Raw genomic sequence first — 12,993 nt, 5'->3', positions numbered from 1 at the left:
TCCTTTGATTCATCTATTTGAGGCTAGGGTGACCCCGCCCTGTATCTATCTTACTCAGACTTAAAAACAGGTTGACTTTATTCTTGTAATAAGCGAAATAAAACTTTCCTCTTTTGTCTTCATAGAAGATTCTCAATCTACTGAACACTCTTCTGTTCCACGGTTGGCGAAAAAGGAGTCCAAATACCAATAAATGAGTTGCAATAATATCTGCAATGTACAACGAGCCGACAGTCAGTTTCGTTGGGTTTGAGAGGACGAAACTAAACGTACACACCGAACAGTTCACTTGGTGCAAGTCCGTTCATCCCTTCTACTTGTGAATCACTTGTGAATCAAACAACTGGTTGAATTTCGGGGACCAGGCCCACCCGAGTAGTCTGTTTGAGGGTGAGAACTTTACTATTTCCTATGGAAAATAAGTTGATATTTTTGACAACGTCTAAATAAAAGATATTGAAACGAAAGAGGTTTTTGCTCGGACCGTTTGTCTGCTTCATTTCAGAATGTAGTATAAGTAGCACTCGCTCAAATAGTCGTAAAACGGTCATTTGATGCATCCGTAATTATGTCAGCATAAACTTATATCGAGTTGTGATAACCGTATGTCGGAACGGGTGTTCACCTACTTGCAATTTACGAGTAGCATAAAGTGTTGGTAAGTTTCGCGTCTTTCGCAAGAGGGCTATCGACCTCTATTGGGACCTAATTAAATACACTACTCAAAACGTTGCTGAATTTCTTCGATTGCACGCGAGTGGTCATATCTGGTGTTTCGGTTCTTTAGGTCCCATCAATCTTACTAACAAACTGAACCCAAAGTGCATCCCCCGCGAAATACACTTTGTTTTTAACGGGAGACTCAACAAAATCCTAGCTGATCCTCTTATTCATGACATTCTTCAGCGGATCGCGTTGAAAAAGTTCACTTCATATTTCAGCTGGTATGATAGTCAAGATACCGAATTATGTTTTTCCATGGAGGAAGCTAGTCACAAGTTCACTGGAAACACTTCGACATCCCATGACCGGTATCACCGTTCCCATTGCTAATCAGTTTGCCGTGATTCCCGACTTTGCGTCAACCTTATCGTTCTCTTTGGACCCCTATTGTACTAAATAGAATAAAGCCTGTCTTGGACCGTCGAAGAATTTTCAGTAACCGTGTGAGTAATTTGATTAATGAGAATTCACTGCGATACTCAAATATATTCCCACTGAATCTCTCGTTTGTGAGATTCTCCAGATGAGTGTACTGCACAAAGACCGCTTCACATTTCAACTGATACCATACTTCAGATGTCGCAACATATTTTTAGGAATGAACATGCTACTCAAATTATTGTTTTGGATAGCGCAAAAGAGATATAACTGAATTCTGTGATGAGTTTGGGTGATGAGTTTTGGGTTGTTACCGATTCGATTTGCAACAAAAAGTGTTGTGGACGCTGAAGACACAAACAAATGAGATTCTAAGCTGGATTAGACTACTCCCGCCGTATAAGAATCTTTGTTTTTGCACGTTTTAATTATCGGTATAATCCACCCCTTGGCTGAGAATGTAGTTATCAGCACATGACAATGCACACTCAGTTATACTTTGGATCAAACGGATTGCACTTACATGGCATTGTGCAGGTTTTGGTGACCTTGCGGGTAGTCTAATCCATGGCATCTTTATCAAAGTAATTCACACTACACTTATGCAAAATTAGCAACCACTGTTTTACTTCGAGGCAGCAGCAAGTTTTTCTAACTGTCGCTACCATGGTTACAGCATTTTTCAAGTCGTCAAAACTTCTATTAGACGAGAAACTGTAACTGCAACGGCGTACAATCAAACACTCCGGAGGCAGGGCTTTCTGGTCAGCAATCACCAAGGCATTCAGAGGAAATTACTTTGGTTGAGTTGGACATTTTGTAAGCGAGCGGCCCATATTGGCTATCAACAGTATCAACAAAGCTACCTCCAGGTGATAACACGTAGGAAGTCCTGTGCCACCATTGCTGTTGAAGAAAGATGTAGACTATTTACTGATTACTCTTACAAGCAGTGCACTGGTTGAACAGTGTAACGTGATGTCGTTTTGACCAAAGTGAACCGTCTGTATTGGTTTGGTTATATAGAGAGTTCTGCCCATCCAACTGGAGTATCAAGTAGAACCCTATAGTATCACAGCTCCTTTCATCCCACTACGATCCTGTGGCGCTTTTGCGCCGACTAGAATAACTAAACTAAATTAACCACCACTTAAGAGCCCAAGGCAACAATTTAGTTATTGAATACAACAGATATCAGTCATAACTGGGATCATTCTTTTGTGTGATGAGTTCAGTAATCATTTTAATCTTTCAATATTAAGGATGGGCGCCGGATTTTCGGACATTTTGGCCGGACGTCAGTTGAGAGAAATCAAATTTTATTTCCAGCATCGTCAGCCTACTCTGATTTCTAAGAATAAAACAATCCTTTTTGGGTTTTGTATATCACTTTTGAAATAGGTTGGCTGTTTTTCTCCGCAATCAAGTTGCACCCTTGAGGGGGCGGCATAAACTCATTATTTTAGGGTGATCCTCAAAGAGTGCCCACTTCTTTTAGTGCCTCAAAATTTTCGGATCATGCTGAAGCATTTAAAGAAGAATTATCATCTGTCCATTTTAGAAACTGCTTCAGTGTTGATACTAGGTCAGAAAATGCTGAAGATTTTTTTGTTTCGGAACAAAAGATGTGTTTTCAAATTCATGAAACTAATTGCAAAGATCAGGCGAGAACCAGTTGCCAAACTCTCCATACCTTCTCCCGTTGTCACGCTGAATTGCTATTTACGATCCAGATATGAATGAAATTTTGTTCCGGTCTTTGGTGCTGAACGGTCATTAGGACACATGTTTGTAAACAGCTAACTCCTTAGCTTGACAACTGCTCGAGCATTAGCCTTTGAAGTGAAGGCGGTGTACTATCAACCACCTCACGAATGCGACCAGAGCTATTCGATAAATGCACCTAACAAAACTGGCTGTCGACGTTCACTGAAATGATATACCAACTTAGTTTGCTGGTGAGTATTTATTATAACAGTTACTCATTTGGTATTGGGCTGCGGATAAAGATTGATTGAAATTTGAGAACTGCATCTACGTAGTGAAACAAAGATGAGTTCAATGTTCAGTGAGATACCCTGAGGTCCAACTGAGTCATTGAGCAGTGGTCATATGAAAGGAAACCACACAATGACCTGAATATTGTTTTGATTGGAACACCTATGGATTTTATGTAATATATTCAGATAAAATGTATTATAAAATAGACGTTCACGTTAATTTCAATTGAGTCGTCCGGCAGCATCAACTTACGTTTGTATCTACTTAGTGGCTCTGAAAAATAGGAAAAAATGTGACTGAAAGTGATCCGTCCTGTTTGCAATTTCGCTAATTTCTTGCAATTCCGTTCCAATTGGAACATGAATTTGACGAAGACGCGGGAATTGCACCTACCTGATGAGTCCCAGGAAAAGCGAAACCGGTCGTGGGCTGCTGAAGAATTTTCAGCAACTTTATGAATAGTGCATTACGAACATGCATGTTTAGCGATATCTCGAATGTCGTACCAACTGAAACTTGAGGCTGCCTGATACAGAACATTCAGTTACCTGGAAACATCACAAACGAGAGATTCAGCTGAGTTCCAAGTGAGTCTATCACAAAACCAAACGTTTTTGCAAATGAGTGTATTTCACTACAGTTGGAATATGTTTTAACAGAGCGGTCCTAATTGGTCATGTTAAGAGGTGTTTTCCTGAAGATTAATTCGTTTGAGAGGTACATTTTAATCAAACCATCGCTTGTGACCTCAGGTTCGCAAAACCACAAAGCCTACGTGAACAGCAAATGCATAATACTTTGTTTGGACAGCGAAAAAAGTGGGTCTTTTTTTGTTTTTGTTGTTGAGTTACTGCTTCAGAATTTTTTTAAAGGAGAAGGGTGGGTTTGGCGGAAAAGTCAGCGTGCGTGTCTTCATGGATGGTCAACCTTGAATAACGGATGATCGTCAGATGAGTTTGCACTTCACTATCCAAGCTCGGCGAATGGATCGACACTCAAAGGTCTACTTTTGACTCTCTACAGTACTAAATACAGTCAATTGTTTCCCGTAAAGTTAGATGTTATATTCATTCCTCATAACATTTCAAAAGGGATTCAGTAGCAAACCCTCACATTATAACGCCCAGGCATCCTGCCGAGAACCAATATTTGCGTTAATAAAAATGAAAATAAACTAGTATAGGTTTACGCCTTGGGAATCAGCCTTCAGGTTATTCAACGTCGAACTAGATGGTTGCAAGTTGTGATTTCTACCGAAATTCCTGAGCTGTGCCACGTTGGTACACTATCGCACGAATGATGTAGTTGTGCATTGGTTTTCTGCTTCCCTGAGTTGGTTGACTAGCTCAATGTCCACAGTGCTCACATGAGCTCAGCTATGTGACAGGACAGACGCACTTCTGGGCCAAATATATCGCGAAGACAATTAGCACCCCATAAATGCTAATTACGTTTGCTAGGAAAAATGCAGCATTTTTGTCAATAACGGATGCTAGATTGATCAACTTTTTTCATCCCTTTGCTGCACTTGGACTGTGAAATGGAAAGCGCGCGGAGAACAAGGATCTAACAAAACTCAGTGGATGTCAAAACATTTATTGTCCCATCATCCTGATGACAGTACCATTTGAAATGGGCGTTACGTTTAATGATCGGATTCCATTAAGGACTTGTAAATGACAGGATTCGCTTAACCGCATTGCCTGAATTGGTGACGTTAGTACCGTATTATCAATGATGGCAGACATTTTCTCTGAAATGAACGCATTTTTATTGACAATTAGCAGGAAATTAATTTGATTCCATTCAGCAAAAATCAAGGCGAGTATACCGAATCTAAAACATCGAATTTCATCGGACTAAACTGCGAATACTTTAACTTTTTTTTAACTCTGTAGACATCAGGCTCGCATAGGTAAGGACCTCCCTGCAATAGCTTAACTGGGAGGTTATTCGAATTCAGTGGAAAACAGAAGTTGCATATTGTGACATCCGCAACCGCACGATTGGATTCCGAGCTTATTTGAGGGTTTGCTAGAATCTTCGATTTCATGTAAACTGAAAACTCCAGCTATTCTGAATCCTTCGGTATCTATCCTTCCAAAATTCAATTCGTTGAGAACTAGAGCTTCATTTATCTGGGCAAATAAACAAATCAGATAAACAAAGACTTCTAAGCGAAGTGAATTTTTTACAGAAAATTAGGATTATCGTTATTCTGAATCAAGATAATTTATCTGGTGCAGCTTGGACCACTTCCAGCAGTTATGCCACTGTCAGATGACAAATGCTACCAAAAGGTCCGAAGAACAGCAATGCGAAAGTATAGTGTACGAGCTAATATGGCGAACCGGTTCACTGCTGTGAATAGTTTTTGGCGAATTCCGTTAACTGTCATCCCGGAATTCAACTAAGATAGGCTGTTTTCATCATGGTGTGTCTCTTGCTGCATCTGTCGTTTCGGGAATCAAAAACGATTTTTACTTGCTTCTAAGGAAAGAAGGTTGCTTTCTCGTTTAGAGGCAATAATAATAACGATCCTTTGTTTCCATAGTCGTTTGTCTCTTTGAGACACATCATGTCGGAAGTTTTTCCAGGGTCGGAGTATTTTATTTGGTTCTCCATAAACAGTGGACCACAAAAAGGTTTCCTGATGCAAAACACTCGTCAGCTCAATCTGGTTAACCGAGTTTAGCCGAAATTGTCGAATCACCATCTTTCGAAATAAAACCTCCCACTGCATTTCCGGACGGATTTCGGCTTGCAGAAATCTTGGAAAAAAACTGTTCCAGGGCTGTGATAACAGGACGGTTTTCCTTGGGAAAGACAACTTTGGAAAGACAACTTTATTTGTACAGGTCAGCTGCGAAGAAAGTTGTGACAAAAAGTATACAAAGGTTGATTGTTTCTATCAGTGGAGCCAATCTGTGGTGAAAATCTGAGAAGTATTCTATCGGTGTTTATTGGCTTTTTAGTATGGTTTGACTTGATATTTCTATTAAACATTAACAAGTCTTCTCACGATACTGTCAAAATACATTCAAACATACCCTCTCCTAATAGCGTTTTCTCTTGCACCAATTGCTAAACGCTTCGCATAAAATTTAGTCCGTTTTTGTGGGCATCATTACACTGTTTTGTTAGAATCTATACATGTAATTATCCACGGACAACTGTGAAACGTGGACATTCCCTTGACGGGATTTGCAATCACCATTTGTAAAATAATATCCGAAGTAAAATACGACCTTACTACCCCGTTTTACAGATATGTCAGAAAAATATGAGGTTGCGCAATGCAAGCGGGGGCGTGGTCGATTCAATGTTATTTAAGCATCATAAAATTGGTCCGACTGGAATATCAATTTGTAATTATATATTGCAAAATGAGGACAGCATCATCACCATTGACATCAATTCACCATGGAGCATTCTGCCTCTTAACGTCCTAGTAAAGAACAAAAAGACAGAGGATAATTTGTGCCAAAAGGCATGGTGTCTAGGGCGACGACCGGCGACGATTCCTTCTATAGCCTTAAACAGCATTGATTTAAAGTCTATCACACTGAAAACCTTACCAGGGCTTACTTCACCAAACAGGATTCCATAGCACATCGACAGGTATTCAGATGGTCCTAAGGTGCCACAACAAGCTCTCCAATGGACGTTTTGATTGCCACTTACTGTGAGGAGAATCACGATAGACTAATCCAGACAATCGGAAAGACTTGATAGCATTTATTTTGATTTGGTCGCTTCGCAACAACATGAACCAGCTCCCGTACATTTTTTCAACAAGGGTTACACAGTACACCTGCAGTTTGTGAACCAAACCTGACCGGGCGATTCTACACTCAGACCACCATCACCACGGCTGCTTTGTTTGCAGCGTCTGAGAAAGTGTCGCTGAGTAACACAATTGCGTTTGGTAGACGCCGTAATATACAATTGATCAAATTTTTCCTGATTGGGATTTTCTAATAAGGTGGAACAAGTTTCGTAATATTTATTTTTAAAAACGATCCGTCAACTTCAGGTAAATTTTTTATGATGCAGAATAGCACTCGGAATGACAAGTAGTATCCACGACCTCAGAAAGCTTAAAATGGACTTCATCCGTCGCTGACAAATGAAAGACTACGCAGCTACCGAAATGTGTGAATGTAAGTAATTCTACTTGAAGTCCTAGAGGGACACATGTTTCCGAAATCCTGAGGCATGATATGACATTTCTGAGGCACAAAATAAATGCTGTAACGAAGGGCTAATGTCAATATTTCATTTAAAGTGGAATTAACAGTAGAGCATCATGTGCCCAGCCTCATTTCTCCAATGGTTCGCGAGAAGTTAAAGGTAGTTAGAGGCACCTGAGTTCACACCTAACCCACTGTATTTTGGGTTTTGAATTTTGCAGTGAAATCAACACGTGATCAGGCAAAAATGGGAGAGGAGAATTTAGAGAAACCTAATTTGTGAAACAATTGGTGACTAGTGCAGTTAAAAGCCTGCGAATAACAATTAAACAAAGCACGCCCACAAAGTTAAAAAAATCCCCTCAGAACTGTGGGAAGAAAATCCTGTTAGAAAACCAAGTCGATAGTTTTCAAAACTAAGGAAAACTGCAACTATTTTTGGGCATTTTTAATGAGTTTCTCAAGCACTCTTTTCTCGACTGACTCCTACAGGACTTTATAGCTTTGTCTTCGCGTGAGAAATATGGGCCTAACGGTATCAAAAATTTTGGTGACTGCGTTATTACAGTAGGATACTTGGGCATCTTTCTTTTGGATATTTCGTACGAGCATACAATGGCTGATTAACTCAGGTTTCCTGCATAGCGTTCGCATTCCCAAATACGAAGAGGAAGGAGGCCAACATTCGCGTGATAGTCAATGAATATCCAGAAAATTTCATGAAGACGCGCTCGGGACGAGGAAGGCTATTTAATTTCTAAAAACAAGGTGCATATGAGGTGCTACTCCCTTTCCAATAGTCCGTTACGGTTTAGTTGGTGTTTTCTAAAAAATAGCGCCGGCGGCTGGAATGGAGACCGACAGGAGTAGGTTGGTTGCGCTAAAGACCCTCCTCAGAGGCTGGGCGAAGAAAGCCTTCACACCCGACCACTTGTAAGTGGTAAACTCTTGGATTCTCTTTTCCCGGTGGTTGCGCTAAATCAAGCCCCAGAGGCTGGGCGAAGAAAGCCTTCACACCCGACCACTTGTAAGTGGTAAACTCTTGGATTCTCTTTTCCCGGATGGGTTGCGATTGGCACAGTAATACAGGCTACCATACGGGCCGTTATCGAGACAGACGGGAAGAGGTAGCTGTGCTTGTTTGATAAAAGATCAGAGGTGTCGCTGAGGCAGAGGGAACGGAGCTGAATGCAGACGGTGCGCGTTAGCCTTGAGAGCAGTGGGTGGATATCGATTGAAGATCGACTGAAGATTGTCAATGCATTTAATACGCCTAGGCGACAAGTCATTGGAGCACGCGTTCCTGATCACATAGAGCAGATAATATTTGAGGCATATTTTATCAGGAGCACAGATACGGTGGTTGACATGAAGCAGGAAAAACTGGTGACAAAATATGGCGCAGTCAAACTTGAAGATTACTCGAGCAATGCTGTGAGCGAGCTGCGTGTCCGAAAGCTACTGTCTTCTAAGTGTCGTCGAGCACAGATTGGTTGACATGAAGCAGGAAAAACTGGTGACAAAATATGGCGCAGTCAAACTTGAAGATTACTCGAGCAATGCTGTGAGCGAGCTGCGTGTCCGAAAGCTACTGTCTTCTAAGTGTCGTCATTACAGTTCGTTGTCAAGGAAGATTCCTAATTTTTCACAGGCGATGAAGATTCGGTTGGCTTATACCCGTGGATTCAACACAAAATTTCACTCTCTTCCGAATTCTTTAGACTTTAACAGCTCCTGTCGACTGCCGCCGCATCTACGGAAGGCGGTCCATGAACAAGTCCAAGAGATGCTGAAAACTGGCGTAAACGAGGAAGACAAAAACACGTACAATTCCTCGATTGTGCTTGTGAGGAATACCAACGGAAAATACCGGTTTTGCGTGGATGTCCGCTGTTTGAATGAACTAACCGGCGCTTGATGCTTCGCACAAAAAACGGACTCCAAAATGATGCCATGCGTGCAGCAGTTCAGAACTAGAGCAGGCAGTTCTTATGAATGCTGTAGTGAGGCGTAGCCAGGAAGCTCGTTTGTGAATAAATAAAGCCAAAACACAGATCTTTCGAAGTTAGATGACACTGCTGGGGCATAAAGTGGATCACAGAATGTTAAGCTCACTCTCAAAAAACCTGGCAAAGAACAAGGACTGTGCGGCTCCCAATTCAAAGCGGCCCAATCGGCAGTTTCTCGGACCAGCAGCATAGTACAGCCGGTTTGTCAAGGATTTCCTCTGGTTAGCTGCGCATTACTTCTCGGTTTTTCAGCGTACGCTGGCTGTTCAAGGTTAATTTTCCATTGAATTGCCAAATATCCCCATCTACCAATGAACAACAACATTCTAAAGGCTTTCCGACGCATATCGCAAGAACTGACATTACTCGGGCGTGTGACACGAAACTTATAAGGGCAACATTTAGCCAGAAAGCAGGCATTTCAAATGATGCATGAGCCTCATTGATGTAAACTAGGTCCTCAGGCGTCGATAACAAGTAATTCTAGGTCCAATGTACCCAAAACGCATGAAGATAAGTTAGACATCTCGATCAAACATACAGCATAGAGTGATTAGGGAACGAAATCCATGGTCTAAAAGGAGGATTAGTTGGTTTCATTTGCTGCTGTAAAACAATACGTGATGGAGCAATGTACAGTTGATTCTTCATGGTATACGATATCACCACTACCGGAGGTAATTCTTGTCTGGTCACACTTAACACAAACTATGGCTTCTTCCCATATTTTCACTTTCACACTTTACGGTTAAGTCAAACACGGGGGAAAGGGGTTGAAGATTGAATTTTCTAAGGCCAAAACATCTTCAACCACAAAGGCCTGCCAATATTTGCACGTATTCCTTCACGGAAGTTGAAGAAATTATTGCGAACCCTCTCTGGGAATGAAGAGTTTTCTCTCATGCGACAGCACGGGTCAAAGAGTACCTATAATGTTTGTTAAAGACCCTACCAGAATGCAATCTTTCATTGAATAGACAATTAACTACATTTTTCACTTCAAAATTTGGTGAGTAACGCTTTGTTATTGAATTGGCTCACTAAATGCTTGCGAAATAAAAGCATCCGACATTGCAGCTTTATCTGAAATCAAGCAACCAACTGTCTTGTGTTATACGTGATGGTCTGATTAGGGGCACATTAGAAGCCGGGATAAGTGAGTTGCCGGACTATGCATTGAGGACACAAGTTGCAGGTGAGACACTCCGATTAATTCCAATCTATCGGGATGATGTTTTCCAGAAAGATGTGCGTGTTTCATGCTCGTGGATTTGTTTTTCAATTTTGTCAATCTGAACGGGGAAGGCAGCAACGTTTGTGTTTCCACAAGGTAATCTAATGTGCTATAATCGGTCAAATTTCTAGCTCAGCGCGACCGTTCTCTGTATGACCAAGTTACTGGATAGAGCACTAAAGGCATGCGGACGAGGCGGAGAGGCAGGTGTGCAAATGATCACTTACTTTTCGTCACGCAATTGTGTGCTACGTTCCCTTTGTGGATTTCAGCGATTTCATTGAACTACTCGCATATATTTTAGCGAATTCCGAACAAAATAAACATCCTATAGGTGTTCTCACAATGGGTTTTTATAGATGATATTGGAAAGATTTTTGGCAGCCTAAGTCGTACAAATGGCCCCTTGGTTGTTAACTGATTTGGACAACCAGATAGTCAGCGTTTTATCACCAGTCGAGATGACGTCGATATTGCGCTGCTTCCATTCACAGGGATATAATGTCCAATGTCATCTCGATTTATGATGAAAAGTCTGCATGCTAACAGGCCAGGAAACAGAAAGCGACAAACGTTTTTTCAAATACATTTTGTCATGGCCATTTCCTTAGAATGTTTTTCGTGATAAATTGATGTGATAAGTTCAGTTGACTATTCATGACATCCACTGATATTTCTTACTATGATACATTGCGAAACAGAGCGCTGCCTAACGGGAAGAGTAAATACCTTAAGGCAGCAGAGAAGGATACTGCATCAGGCCGTCTGCAGACTAATTGTCTTTGCTGGTTACCGAGATGTTATCCAATCAGTTACCTGGCGTGCATACGGCCACAAAGGGTAAAACGCCAGAGATTCTCCAAAGTCGTGTTGATTCCGACTGCATGACTAAGGGTAAAGAAATACGAATACGCAAAAATTACAACAGCATTCTTGTATGAAAAGGCCAGGCATGAGTATTTGTGGTTAGTGCATTTAGAAGTTGAAGAGTGCTGAAAGCAACTTTTGCCTCTGCTGAAACTCATCGGTAGTGTATTGTATTGAGCACGTCAGCATTTGACCCTCGAAGCACTCTTGATACATTGGCGTCGTGTGTGAGCAGGTGAACATGTTCACGCTTTAATGGTGCGACTGGGTTTTCAGACCCCAGTCCGTTGGTTAAGCCGCACTAGCTTACTCGGTTATGGTGTACGTTAGTGGATTATTCAAAATATGTACGTGGGATGTCAGAGTTCGAAGCTCAGTGCCGGGTACGCATGGTTAGTAAGACCCATTATGAAAAAAAATCGAATCAACAGTGCCCCTGGCTTTGTTGTGGATTAATTGGAATTGCTCGGACAGGACGTCATTAGCACTGACTAAACGTAAATAATGCGAATAAAATGTATTCACCATGAAGAAAACTAATCATAAGGTTGCTGGAAACCCTTGGACAGCCCACGACCAGTTTCTCTGTTCTTTCATCAGGCTAGCGCGGTCACCGAGTCTCCGTCAAACTTATGATCTACTAGTACTGTATTTGATAAATGCACTCATTTCGTTTAAGTGGAACATGAAGTCGAATGAAGCAGGGAAGAGTGTGCCCACCTGATGAGCCCCAAGATTGGTAAAAGCGGTCCACGAAGGTTCTAGGAAAGAAGAACGCCTCGCATCGTGATGCACTTCAAACGGTGTCAACAGCGCCGTTCCACCGGGTTTGTGTTGTTATGAAACTTTTGTCTCCTTTTGAAAACACAAAACTTGAAAAAGCACATCAGTAACAAGGTCATGTAAAAAGGTAACGGCTATAAAGAAACCCTTGGACAGCCCACGACCAGTTTCTCTGTTCTTTCATCAGGCTAGCGCGGTCACCGAGTCTCCGTCAAACTTATGATCTACTAGTACTGTATTTGATAAATGCACTCATTTCGTTTAAGTGGAACATGAAGTCGAATGAAGCAGGGAAGAGTGTGCCCACCTGATGAGCCCCAAGATTGGTAAAAGCGGTCCACGAAGGTTCTAGGAAAGAAGAACGCCTCGCATCGTGATGCACTTCAAACGGTGTCAACAGCGCCGTTCCACCGGGTTTGTGTTGTTATGAAACTTTTGTCTCCTTTTGAAAACACAAAACTTGAAAAAGCACATCAGTAACAAGGTCATGTAAAAAGGTAACGGCTATAAATGTAACGGTAATAGAAGACGTTTCTATGCAATTTTGACGAGTTCTATTGTTACTCAAGCTTTGCACTTCTCTTTACATGTAAGTTACCAAAATTTTCGGAACGAACCTGCACTGGATCTGTTTGTGTAAAAAAAGTGATACCAACAATTTGGGTTGGGTAGTTAATCCAAAACTCAACGCTGAAAGTGTTTCCATTTATTGCCGAAAAAACAGGAATGTCATAAGTAAAGCCAAACCATGGTCAAAGCTACTCACTACTGTGTGGAAATTTTATTCATCTTGGGTATCAGGTCG

This window comes from Opisthorchis viverrini, assembly GCF_000715545.1.
Source record: "Opisthorchis viverrini unplaced genomic scaffold opera_v5_277, whole genome shotgun sequence".
Lineage (NCBI taxonomy): Eukaryota > Metazoa > Platyhelminthes > Trematoda > Opisthorchiida > Opisthorchiidae > Opisthorchis > Opisthorchis viverrini.
The sequence above is the reverse complement of the archived record's forward strand: the minus strand, read 5'-3'. Positions refer to the sequence as shown.